The sequence below is a fragment of the Platichthys flesus genome, chromosome 9 (assembly GCF_949316205.1).
Source record: "Platichthys flesus chromosome 9, fPlaFle2.1, whole genome shotgun sequence".
In the NCBI taxonomy this organism is placed as follows: Eukaryota; Metazoa; Chordata; class Actinopteri; order Pleuronectiformes; family Pleuronectidae; genus Platichthys; species Platichthys flesus.
The window spans coordinates 22650076-22662655 of NC_084953.1; positions in this window are offsets into that span (position 1 = coordinate 22650076).

The following is a 12580-nucleotide window of genomic DNA, read 5'->3' on the forward strand; positions in this document are numbered from 1 at the left end:
CGTAATGCAGCAAGAGAAACTCCTGCCCTCAGGACTCTTATCTTTTTAAAGCCACACTTACTATACAAGTGGAAATTGTTAACATGCTGCAGTGTTTCTTGATACAACAAATTAATGAATAGATCTATCTTTTCACATGTGAAAAAGTATCACAGACTTTCTCTAACATAAAGAAATATATAATTTGTCACTTTTTTTTAAATTGAACTTCCCTGTCATTGACATCAGGAAGAACTTTTAGAAGATTAGAACATTGATAAACAAGTAAGGTCGTCAACTTTTTCACAGATTAAAAATAAAATACACAAAATGAACGGGATCCATTGAAGTAAATGTTTGTTTGGCTAGAGAATATTAAAAACATGCCATCTGGGCGCAGGCGGCTTTTATGTGATGTTAATGAAAAAAATGAGCATAAATACAAAAGGAATGACATTAATGTTATGTTTACCCGCATTCACACACACACACACGCACACGCACACACACACACACACACACACACACACACACACACACCTCCTCTCCTTTTACTGATTTGACTCTTGAAAAGCATTCCTTGCTCCATTTTCCCCCATTCTCCTCAAGAATGTAGTAACAATAATAATGCATTAAGTGGGCTGAGTACTCTAAACACTCAGAGCTTCCTCTCACAATAAGTGCAGAACCAGTTTGCCTGCTGTTGAAAGCATCTTGCACAGAGTCCTACAGAGAGTGGAGAGTTCGCCCCTACACCCCACCCACCACGACTCTCTCTGTCTCACACACACACACATGCATGCACACACACACACACACACACATGCACACACACACACACACACACACACACACACACACACACACACACAATAGACTCCTACACACCGTCTGTGACTCTAGATGATCAAAGGAAAACACTGGCAGGCTCGGGGTCTCGCACTGTCCGTTGAATCAGAGGACCTCAACGTGTGATATCATCGTTCTTGTGCAGGCGTCCTGTGATGCCCGCAGAAAGAGTCCCCATCTGAGTTCCAGTGCACATCATGCTCCTGTCTGCTGGAGCCACCAGCATGGTGCAGCTCTGAGCAGGAGGTTAAATTCCCCATAAGAACGCCAAAAGGTCACCAAATGCTGTTGTTTATTAGACATCCAAAATGAAGTGCCGACTGGGTATCCTGAGGATTGATTTCAGCCCTTTTTTGCCTGCATCAGTGCAAGCGCATCGTAATGAGTATCCCAAGAGTCCAATCTTAACAAATACTACCTATAAATACAAAAACTATTTATTATTGAATCTTAGAATGTATTTATTGTGTATTGTTTATAAGATTATGCATTACAAGGCACAAGGTTTTCCCCACAATTAGTTTTCCACATTCCTGTTTATTAAAAAGCAGGTGAAGATTCTGTATAAATTCTCTGAGCTCAATCTATGGAGAAAGGCAGACATCTCTGACAATCAAGCAATCAAGACTTGTATGATTTCATGATGTCATCACTATATAGCCTCCTCCCAGAGACATGACCCAGCTGCCCCCACCCAGAACCCCTGTCCACCCTGATTTGGAGCAAAATGGAGGAGAGAGGAGATGTGGGTTGAAAAGAGGGGAGAGAAGAGAAAAAAGACCAGAAACAATTAGCAAATATCAATAAATTTTGCTAATCTACACAATGATAGGCCTACATCTGTGGTTGGCCTGGCTGCGTGTCGCCCAGTCAGAAGAGAGGCTCAGAGACGACACAAAGAGGAGATATACAACTACGTCGTGATTGGTTTTGTTTCTTAAAACCACAAATAATCTTCTTATGGATATCTCAATTTAGAATACCACTGTTTGTTATACTAGTAGCAGCTAATGTAGCTTCAAACTGCTAGTTTCAGGCAGAGTAGCCTACAGAGATCGGTAACTCTATATTCTCAAACTTGTGGCCCATCCAACCCTGACACAGTTCACCCTCAGTCGTGACATTTTCTTGTCAGTAGAATATTTCATGAAATCTGGAAAGTCAGTTTTTTACTGTGCAAACAGCAAACAGCAACTGGGTCGGATTCATGGTGTTTTTTGGTGACTCGTCAACTTTTTGTTGATAATAAATAGGAAGCGATGGTATTCTGATTCCAGTCCAGATGAGGAGCTCAACGGTGCAAATTTGGAGCCATTAAAGAGCACTAAATCAAGCTGCCAGTTGTCTCAGCAGAAGACTGTATGATTTGGCATTATCTTTGCAATTATAAGGAAGGGAGTAGGATCTGCGCTAGATCTCTCTGTCTATGCCCTTTACACACACACACACACACACACACTCACACACACACACACACACACACACACACACACACACACACACACACACACACACACAAAGACAGTGAGAAAGACAAACACTCCTGAGAGAGAAAATATACCTGAGGACTATCCTCTATTTGATTTCATAGCTCTACCCTGCCAAAGTCCTAAATTAACTTAAATACCACAGTGATGTATAAAAGAGGGGAATGTAGTGTTTTTTAAGGGTGAGATCATCTGACTTATGTCGATTCATCACTGCTATTTTTGCTGCAGTTGTCACATTATATCAAAGGTTGCACATATGAATGTAAAGTTTTCATGAATAAAAATATAAAGCTCTGAACCTGAAAGTGGAATATCTTTTGATCCCATGGTCAATAATGTAAAGTATGTAATTATGGTACCCGGTCAAATGGCTTCCTTAAAGAGTGTCCTCTACCATCACATCATCACCTCAAAACTGATGTTTTACTTTGTTTTAAAAATGTTTAGGCACTGCAGCTCTCCGTATCTTCATATGTCACAAAGATTCAGAATCTGTGACCTGAAACAGCCTGAGGAAAGCGACTTCACAGGCAGTTTCCTCGGGGACTAATGTGTTTTCAGAGCGGCGACCATCTTTTTCCCTGTTTAATGAGCTCAGTCATAAATAAATGCATGGCCTTAATTAGCCTGCGTGTGGCGGGGGCACTGGAATTAGTGTGGAGCTGTGGAGATGGAGGCTCCATGCCTGAGTTCTTCTGGAGATGGTGATCCGGGCGTGGGGAGGTGGCCTTTGAGCAGATGCTCTCCTCACTCTCTGGTTGAGGCTTCTACGACTCTACCTCCTTTCATCTAAATCTATTAAGCTGCTTCGCACTGAGCTCTCCCTGGTCAGAGGAAGGGCTTATGTCGAACACTGGGTCAAACCTGGGCCAAACTGCAAGTTGGGTTTTTGATTGGGTCAGAATGAGGATATTAAACTGAAATTAACTCTTTCTTAGGTGGTAGGCCTTATTTTACTCTTGTACAGTGAAAAAGAAGGAAAACTGAAATTATTGATATTAAATATCTTTTGTTAATTGGGTCTTTGACAGAGCTAATTCTTGGGGAATTTTCAGTGTAAAATGTTTATACATTATAGTCACCTTATATTATAAAAAAAACGTACACATTACTTTTTACTAAAAGTCCTATTAATTCAACAGTGGCTTAGGCAACAGACAATAGTCATCAATAATTTTTATCAAGATAAGTGCATTTTATCAAGGTGTTCTTTACAGTGAAAGTAAAGGGAGAAATATTGTAAAAAACTGAAATCACAAATAGAAGCAGCTAAAAAGTTAGCATGTAAACGTCATAGCAGTGGCCAGAAATGGTAACAAGGCAACATGCATGCAAAAATGTTACCTTCTTATGGACTTAGCAGCTTTTCTTCTTTATCTTGGTAGTATCTACTTGAGAGTTAGTATGAGAGTAAACATTGGGGCACTCAAGGGCCTTGTTCTTCATAAGCGTCCGTGAGGTTTAAATTGGTGTTGAAATGAGTTTTGGTCGGGTGCATTATTGGTGCATTTATCATTAGGCAGTGGGAAGTGATTTCACTCTTGATGAACATAACCTGGTATGATGTCTGTGGTGCAGTATCTTACTACTAATATGTGTCTACACATTACACCTGTCTGCCAATATCACAGGCAAATCACACCCGTGATTAACCAAGAGAATCCTTGTCAGCTGTACATTTGGTACATCAACTTTTTCTCGGTTTATAAAGGTGGATTTGGATACACCACACCACGAGGTTTACATCTTTAGAGAGCTTCTTCGCTAAAGCAGAGACCTCAGTGACATGTATTCTAGGCTCATGTCAGTAGTGTTTTGGTTTTTGCTGGGAATTATTGGGTTTGTCAGGCTCCTATTCAATGTTCCTTAAAGCTAGGGTTGGTAATCCTGGAAAAGCTAGCAAGAGCAGGCTAACTTTGAAAAAGTCAAAAAGTCTTGTCAAAGCTTTGCACCCGGAAGGCGTGAATGTCCTTTAACTGTTAGAAGACGTTGTTTCCATGATTCGCTTGCTAACTTTTGACTATCTGCTCCGGCTGGAGACTCCGGCCATGTGCAGTGAGAGCAGGGGCAGGGTGCACAAAGGCTGGCAGGTCGTTAGTGACCGACAGGTGCACCAGTGTATAATAACATTTTAATTAAGTAATTGGTATTTTTTTTGTTAGATTCCTGCGAGGGCCACACACATTGGTTTTTCTTTTTCTAGACAACTTTATTTAATGATGGACGTAAAGATGATTTGACAAGCAAGAAAAAAAAAATATTTCAGACTAACCCTTTAAATTATACATGACTGAATGAGGTTTTGACTGATTGTGTTGCAGCAGAGGTTTGGAAGTGAGGCGAGGATCTCTGTGGCTGCAGTGTGAGACTGGACAATTTACAGTACACAGGTGGTGACAGAGTCATTACTGAAGTGGGCGAATTCCTCTTGGAGACGAGGTGACTAATTCTGTTCTCATATTGCACTCTAAGTTACAATGCAGCCATGAGCTGGCTGGAGGGCCCCTCCCCTCAGGAGCTGACCCAAACCTGAACACACACAGACACACAAAACACAGACACGCACAACAAACAAGCCATGTGCTGATGAAAGCAGAGAAGGCCGTATCATCTCTCTTGACCAGGACATTACTGCTTTTGACCATGTAAACAGTTCCAGTGTAGTACACTCTGCCTTCTCACAACACATCAACATTTGTCCAAAACAATTTGTGGAGAGTGGTCCAGGGCCGGGATTGTAAAAATACATTAGGACCAGACATTAGTATTATTGCCGGGCCATATGTGTGGCAGACCACTGAGGTCACCTGACACTGAAGGTCACCTTTTTCGGTTCAAATTATTAAGTGCTTCCCTCTAATCAGATGAGACGTCCCACATGCTGCCCGTGCACATAGCAACCAGTTTATTTATAGGCTCCAAACTGAAATGACCAGTTGGTTTAATTTAATAGTGAGCAATAGGATTATACATGGAAACAAATTACCTAAGTGGGGGTACTCGCTACCGAAATCTTTTAACAATGATGGAAACCACGGACATGATGTCTCCCAGTACTATTTCATTATTGGGTTTAGCCTCTGCATCTGTCAGCTAGGCCTATCTTCTGGATGGGCCCAGCTTGTGTCCAGACTGATGCACAGCTGCTAGCAGCTCGCAGAGACCCACAGCCTGGCCACCCCTCACTCCAGGGTCATAGAGGGGAAGGGCAGCAGCATACGCAACCAGCAAACACACACTCAGCTATGTTTCCCAATTACAATTCAATCTCATAGCCTACATGAGGTCAAAAGAAACACGCTGGATACGGGGGCTTCACATGTTTCACACACTATCAGGACCAGTAATGACTTTATCTGCAGATCATGATATCTGCTATTGTGTCCCCCACGTGCTGCTGCCAGTGAGCTGAGCAACTGTTCTGACGCCGAGGCTCTTAAATGTGAGTATAAGTGTAGACATTATTTAATCTGATGGAGTACAAGGGGCCGACATCAGCATACGAGCAGAAAGCTTAAAGATGTTGTATTAAACCATTTCTCCTCTTAAAGAGTCGGGCTGGTGACAAGATTTTTTTCCAAATTTTTACGAAGGAATGCAATTAGACTTCAGCCTTAATATCTCAGAGGCTGTCACATTCTCAAACTACTCTGCTATGCTTGCCAACTGCAATCAGAAATAACTCTGTCCCTTCAACTTAATGAAAAACAAGTACTTGGCTATAAACTTGTAGTCATCCTCTATCCAATCACATTGTCTTGAGTAATTAAAATGATTAGCTTAATTAGCTTAATTAACTAAATTTGACTACAGGACATGGCCATATGGTGAAGAAAAACAAAGATGGGAGCTAATTAAAGTTAAAATAATGCAGGTTTTAATTAACTCAACCCTTAGGCATCAACATTTTCAAATTTATCCAAGCTGATAATTAAAAAGTCCTCTTGCCCAAGCAACATTTCTTCTCTGAGCTAATTAAATCTGGAAATAAATTAGCAACATGACGCTCCAAATATTAATTCCTGCTAGAAGATGACTTCACTTTCTAATGAAATTAATTAGCTGCACTGGACCCTCAATCAGATGCCAGGCGCTGTCCGTGAGCATAGACCTCATGTAATCTAGCGCTCGGCTAAGGGCCCGAGGGCAGAAATTTACAATTGTAATGAACACTCTTTAACTGTGTGTCTCTCTTAATACACCAAATGAACATGTAGATCTATTTATGCCAAGGGCTGCCTCATTTATAAAGGAGTGGTAGAACCAGCTAGTTAAAACTTTTCCAGAAAGAATGTGCAGTGCGAAAGAGCACATAACCACATAGCTGCCAAAAGCAATGCCAAGACCAACTTCAGCAGCCTGTAAGGTTCCACAGGCTGTGCCTCTGCGTATGCCAGCCTATTACAGAAGACCCTCATGAATTCACCCCCCTACTCTCTCTTGGCAGCTTAAAGGGATGACACTGTGGACGGGGGGAAATGCAGTAAAATGTATCCGTCTGCATTTTCAAGTCCTTACTGTCGCCTATGCATATAATTTACTGTATATTCTGGGGCAGTGTTGTAAAACAAACTCTATTATCCAACATTATGGCTCTTTTTAAACAAATGTCTGGTATGTGAGACACATTAAAAAATATTTTTTGAGACTCTCTCATCATGTATAAAATAGACACAGAAAACTGCAACAGTGGAAAAGCAGGTTACGACATATTCTGTGCAAAAACTGATTTTAAGATTAGGATTACAAAGATAAGATCAAAATGAAATTTTAATGATCCCCAAAGGGAAAATGCATTAAAATAAAAATAATTAGAGCTAAAACTAAAAGTTCTACTAGGCAGAACCACGACTGTAAGTCAGGTATAATACTACACAGTGTTCTTCATCTACTGCAGTAAAATTTGAATATAGCTGTTTCAGCTTTATAAAAACAGTCATCATTTAAATATAAGAAACATAATCTATCATAGGTCTGTTATCAGACAGCAGAAAAATGTATTTCAAGGCCTCCATAAATTCATATATCTTAAATTATATTAATGTGCAGGCCTACAACACTGGCCTGGAAGGAATGTGCACAACAATGTGCACGGTTGTGTCCATGCACTTCCTTGTTAGCACAGTATTTTATTTTCAATAAGTAAGTCAGGACAAGTCTCTTGCTTAATGACAGTGATCAATAGGATGCACTCTCTATTATTCAGGAGCCTCTGAGCACATCAGCAGCCTGACACACAAACAAGGATGCGGGCTGTGCAGTAGGTGGCTCTCCAGAAGCTGTACCACGTCCCCCCCTCAAATGCTTGTTACAGCCTATTGGAGAAGTGCAGCATGAAGGGCAAACCTTCATTTGACTATGGTGACAGAAGAAGCTGTGGCCTTTGTGTCGAGCATGTTCTCTCAACAAAAAGAAGAGCCTGCGATGCCTTTAAAATTGGGATAATTGTGTTTACTGGGCACAGAGTGGCTTTCAGTCTGTGCAGACAACAAACTATGAAGAGGAAAAAAGCTGCTCTTTTGATTCTGTCAGTTTTTCAATAATTAATGCTCTCCTCTGGCATTTTTGATCCAATATGTAAATATTTTCTCATCCCGTTATGCACAGCATTGATGAATGTGACAAAATTCTAAGAGATGACCGTCCAGCTCACGCGGTTGTGGGCAAACATTACAATACACTAATGACCTAGGCCTTTAATGTCAGCCCATCTGAGACATTAGAGAATTTGAAATTAAAGGTACAGTTGGCTCACACGACAAAGTGCCCCTCATCTAAATGGAATACTCACATCAGTCAGGATGCAGCCATGATGCACCCGAGCCGGGCTTAAAGCTAGTTATAGCTCACATCAAAGGCACGTCATCATGCCCAACAGCTACCCTTGCCATTTGGATCCCACTGAATCCGATCCTTTAGTTACATTTTTCAAGCTATCTCTCCTCCAGCTTCCACGCTTAAACACCATTAAAATGGAAAATACAGTGTTTTCTGCATCAGCCACGGCCTTCGTTATTTCACAGACTTGTCCTTGTTATCTTGATCGCAGTAAACAAGCAGCATATATACTCCTCTGAATTCTCGGCTCTAGTGCGGAGTTGTCTGACAAAGTGGTCAAGTATGTAGGCACAATTAGCGCTACAAAGAAATGTCTAGATATCAACGAGATGGTGCAGTGACCTTTAAAACAAAGGATTCTAAACACACTGGGATCATAGAAATGCACTGGCTGCTGCCATAGGGGTCTGACTCATTTATTTCAGGTGGTTTTCATATGTTCTGCTTTGAAGAATAATGGATCTCGGAGCTCTAATCAGGCTGCTCCAGGCTGTGATTCTTCCGTCAGATATTAATAACTCAGAAAAGTAAAGAAGCGTCAGATTGGGTCAAACACAGCTCTTAGACAAAAATGAAGCATCTGATGGTGATTGTTTATTTGATGTTCAAAGCCCTATTTCCCTAATTATCCTGCTGCAGTTTCAATTATCACAGAGATTCTACTATTTTCTCCTTTCCCGATGCAGATTCTCTTTAAACTAGTTCAACAGAGCGTGACTGTGATTAACTCTAAAAGGTCGTTTAAAATAGCTTTCAAAGAACCACGTGACGGAACCTGGCTGAACGTCTCCAAATGATGTATTCCGAGATGGAGACACCGCACCAGACTTGCTCAGTGACCCCAAAAATACACTTTATGCTTTAATAACCCCTGACAGCGTACAGGAGTCATATCCAGACCTCCTGGCACATGTACCTGCCGAAAAAACAAGCCGTCTATGAGCAATAACACATCAAGATTCCCTTAAATGAGTCTTAACATGTCTCCAACTGCACCTCCTGTGACCTACCTCAGTCATGAAAGGTTAATCCATGACAGGGTTAAAAACTTATCTGGCCTTTCTGGTCACATAACATCCCAATTACTTTAACAATCTCACAGTGAATGGGGGGTAGAAGAGGGGGGAACTAGAGAGATGGGAGAGAAGGGAAATACAATAGATAAAAGTCTGTCTCAGAGAAAAAGATAAGTTCTTATCTTAATCTAATGACTCCACAGCCTTAATTTGTCAGACCCGGCTTGCCTGGGAGGAAGGAAAAAAAGCCTGTTTCTTGTACACAGTGTTAATAAGGGACATCTCTCAAGTCTCGGTGTCTGGGAGCGGTGGAGAAAGGATCATCGGCGGAACGTTCATAGCATCGGCGCACTGTGCCGTGGATGTAGTGTTTTACTTCTGCTAACAGTTGCTAATTAGCACCTCATCACCCTCCAAGTAGCTCCATACTGTGGCGATGCCAAGCACAAGGTATTTATAACCCGACTCCAGTGACTGAGGAGACAAACAGCTCCGTGTGGCCAGCATTTTGGTTTTGTTCCGAAGCTACTTAGCTGCATTATTGTCGACAAAATGTTTGATTCATTATGAAAATGTCTCCTTTTACATCATTTTCACATGAACTCACAACTCCAGAGGCCACCCTGGGTAACGTATTAACAAAGGGGGTACAATAATAGCAATCACACTTAATTAATTGTGATTAAAATCAGTTCAATTATTCCAATTACTATGTGAATATTCTAATTAAAATGGGTTAGGGTTAGGTTTAGATTACAGCCCATATATACAAATTACAATTTGCCTCATAAGGATTAACAAGTTGCAACATCATCTATCCTTAACAAGCACATATAATAATATTTACAACATTCACCAGCAAAAACAGTGTCTAACATAAATGGAGTTAGAGGTGTATCAATGTTTTAATACACGTGAAAACGTCCGACAGCGATAACGGGACCAGCAGTAACATGTGTAATAATAGAAGATCTGCTTATAGTAGTATATGTGAGTGAGCATATTATATACCTTAACAATCTGGATCTACAATATTCACATCATATTTCTTTAAGATGTTTTTTTCAGCAAAACCCCTCCTGTGTTAGCTCCCTGCTATCACTATCGGTGTATTCATTTATTGCATGGATGAATCCCTTTGGAATCAAACTATTAAACCTTGCAGTGTTGGGGACATGCATTGCTGACAGAGCTACACAGGAGCAGACTGACGTAAATGACTCAGAAAAAAAAACATGCCTCTCGAGCCCCAATTTCTTTGATGAGACAAAGAAAATAGAATGTGAGCAGTGTGTGAGAGCAAATCTCAATAGATTAATTTGAAGTGTTCACTGAATTGTGATTCCTTTTAATTAATGATAGAATTAACTGCTTTGTTAATGCGCTCCTGGAGGAAATGAGCTGCTGGCAAAGTCTGCAGCAAACAAAAGGAGGACACATCTCTCTTGACATTTACACCAGTGTAACTTTGCCAGTGTCAGGGTGCAGCAGCTCATGTTGGGTGAAATTTGTCTTGAAGGAATGTTTTCCTGCTAGCAGACAGCGAGTCCACACTACAACTATGTTTGAAATAAAAAAAGAAATATAGAGAAGTGGGTTTTTTGTGGTAGCTGAAGGTGAGACATTTTACAGGGGTATTGATAGTATTTAAAAGATGCACTCATGTTGGATGTTTATCAGCTGCTTAATGTTGTGGAGAAAGTCTATTCAACAAATCTGCAGCTGGTTGAATGATTTATGTTTATTTCTTATCCTATTTTTTTGTAAATATATTTCCCAGATCATATTCATGGTTCAAATAACGATAACATAAAATCAATCGCTAAGATACTTGTAATTAATATTTTGTTTTTACTTTCAGCAAACTATGCTGCTGCTGTTCACGCATTAAGGGAAAAACTAGAAAAGGGGGGTGTAGAGAATAGTGTCAGGAGCCATTTTGGTTTCGACCCCACAGATGATAAAAGTAAGAAACAAATGAGTGTACTACTGTAACCATGACAACAAATCCAAAGTTAGCGTTTGTCTCGTCTCTTCAGCTCGAGGCATTGACTTGGAAGTGACCCGGAAGCAATCTCCGATGCTTGTGTGTGTGAGTGCACTTTCCACAAGGACTGTGTGCGTAATTATTTACCCAGTTTTGTTATTGATGCTGTAAACCACCAGGCATATAAAGGAACACAAAAGCAGGAAAAGCTGTATGCAATTACTTTTTGCTATTCAATATTTTACAGCGAGTGTGTGTCGCCATGATGCAGCATGTGTATTTTTATATTCTAGCTATCTAGGAAGTTGGTGGGTCGGGGGTCAAACAGACCAGTGTAGAGTTCTACACAAGAACAAATAGCAATGCTCCTTGGTGAGATAGCGAAGGCACCATCTAAGAAAATGATACGGTATTATTATCAAGATATGTGCGCTGTTTTGAAGGAATTTTAACGTATGTTTGAATTTGTTTAAACCATAGACTGTATAAAGACAAACGACATGACAGCTACAGAAGTGAAGCTTATGTGTCTTGATCATTCCCTGGTGGTTGGCTGCAGTACAGGTCATAAACCATACCTCCTCCATGTTAGTGGATGGGACATAGTCCAAACTGAAAAGGCAAACGATTTTTTCTCAAAGATGGTTTCGATCTATTAGTTAGATGTAATGTTTTAGTAAATTATCCAAGTCAGCTTGGATTTAATAAGCTATATAATACTATTAAAATGGGGTGAAACATCATGATCGGCAGCTATAACTGACTCGCACTTGGCACGTTGCCACCGTGTGCCATTCTCACATCGCTATTCTGCCGAATCTGGCTCCAAAAACGTCACTGGTGCAACATGGTGGCGTTCATATCCTGAGTATTTTGGCCTCATTTCTGGACAGTGGGAGGAAGTGGAGACATGTCTTCGATCTTCATACTGTATATTACTTAAACCTCATGGTGAAAAGATGACCTGATGTGGCTTGTTTACAACCTGAGCTCTGATGTCAGCAGATATAACAGATAGCATTGATCCGAAGCCAATAGTGAGACCAAACTCAAAGAGCAGGATGAAGCGTTAAGTTTCTCCCTGTTGCCTTTAATTTACACAAGCTATTTCTTTTACAAGAAGAAACAGAACTTTTGCGTCACAAAAACACGTGTAATGTTAAGAGGGGTCGATCTGACACTCGGAGGCTGTTAAGTTGCTCCAGCAGAGCGCCTCCCCTCACTAAATCTCGCTGCTCGCTTAATTAAACATGGCCTTTGTGGCAAATGTCTACAGCTGCTTTCCTGTTTGGCAAATGCACTCCTGACATCTGACAGTCTTGACTTACTGATTGCCCATGAGGGGGAAAAAAATTATGATTACAAGGAAACACTTAACAGAACATGGCCCTTTAAGACAGATGAATGTCTCCACTTCCATA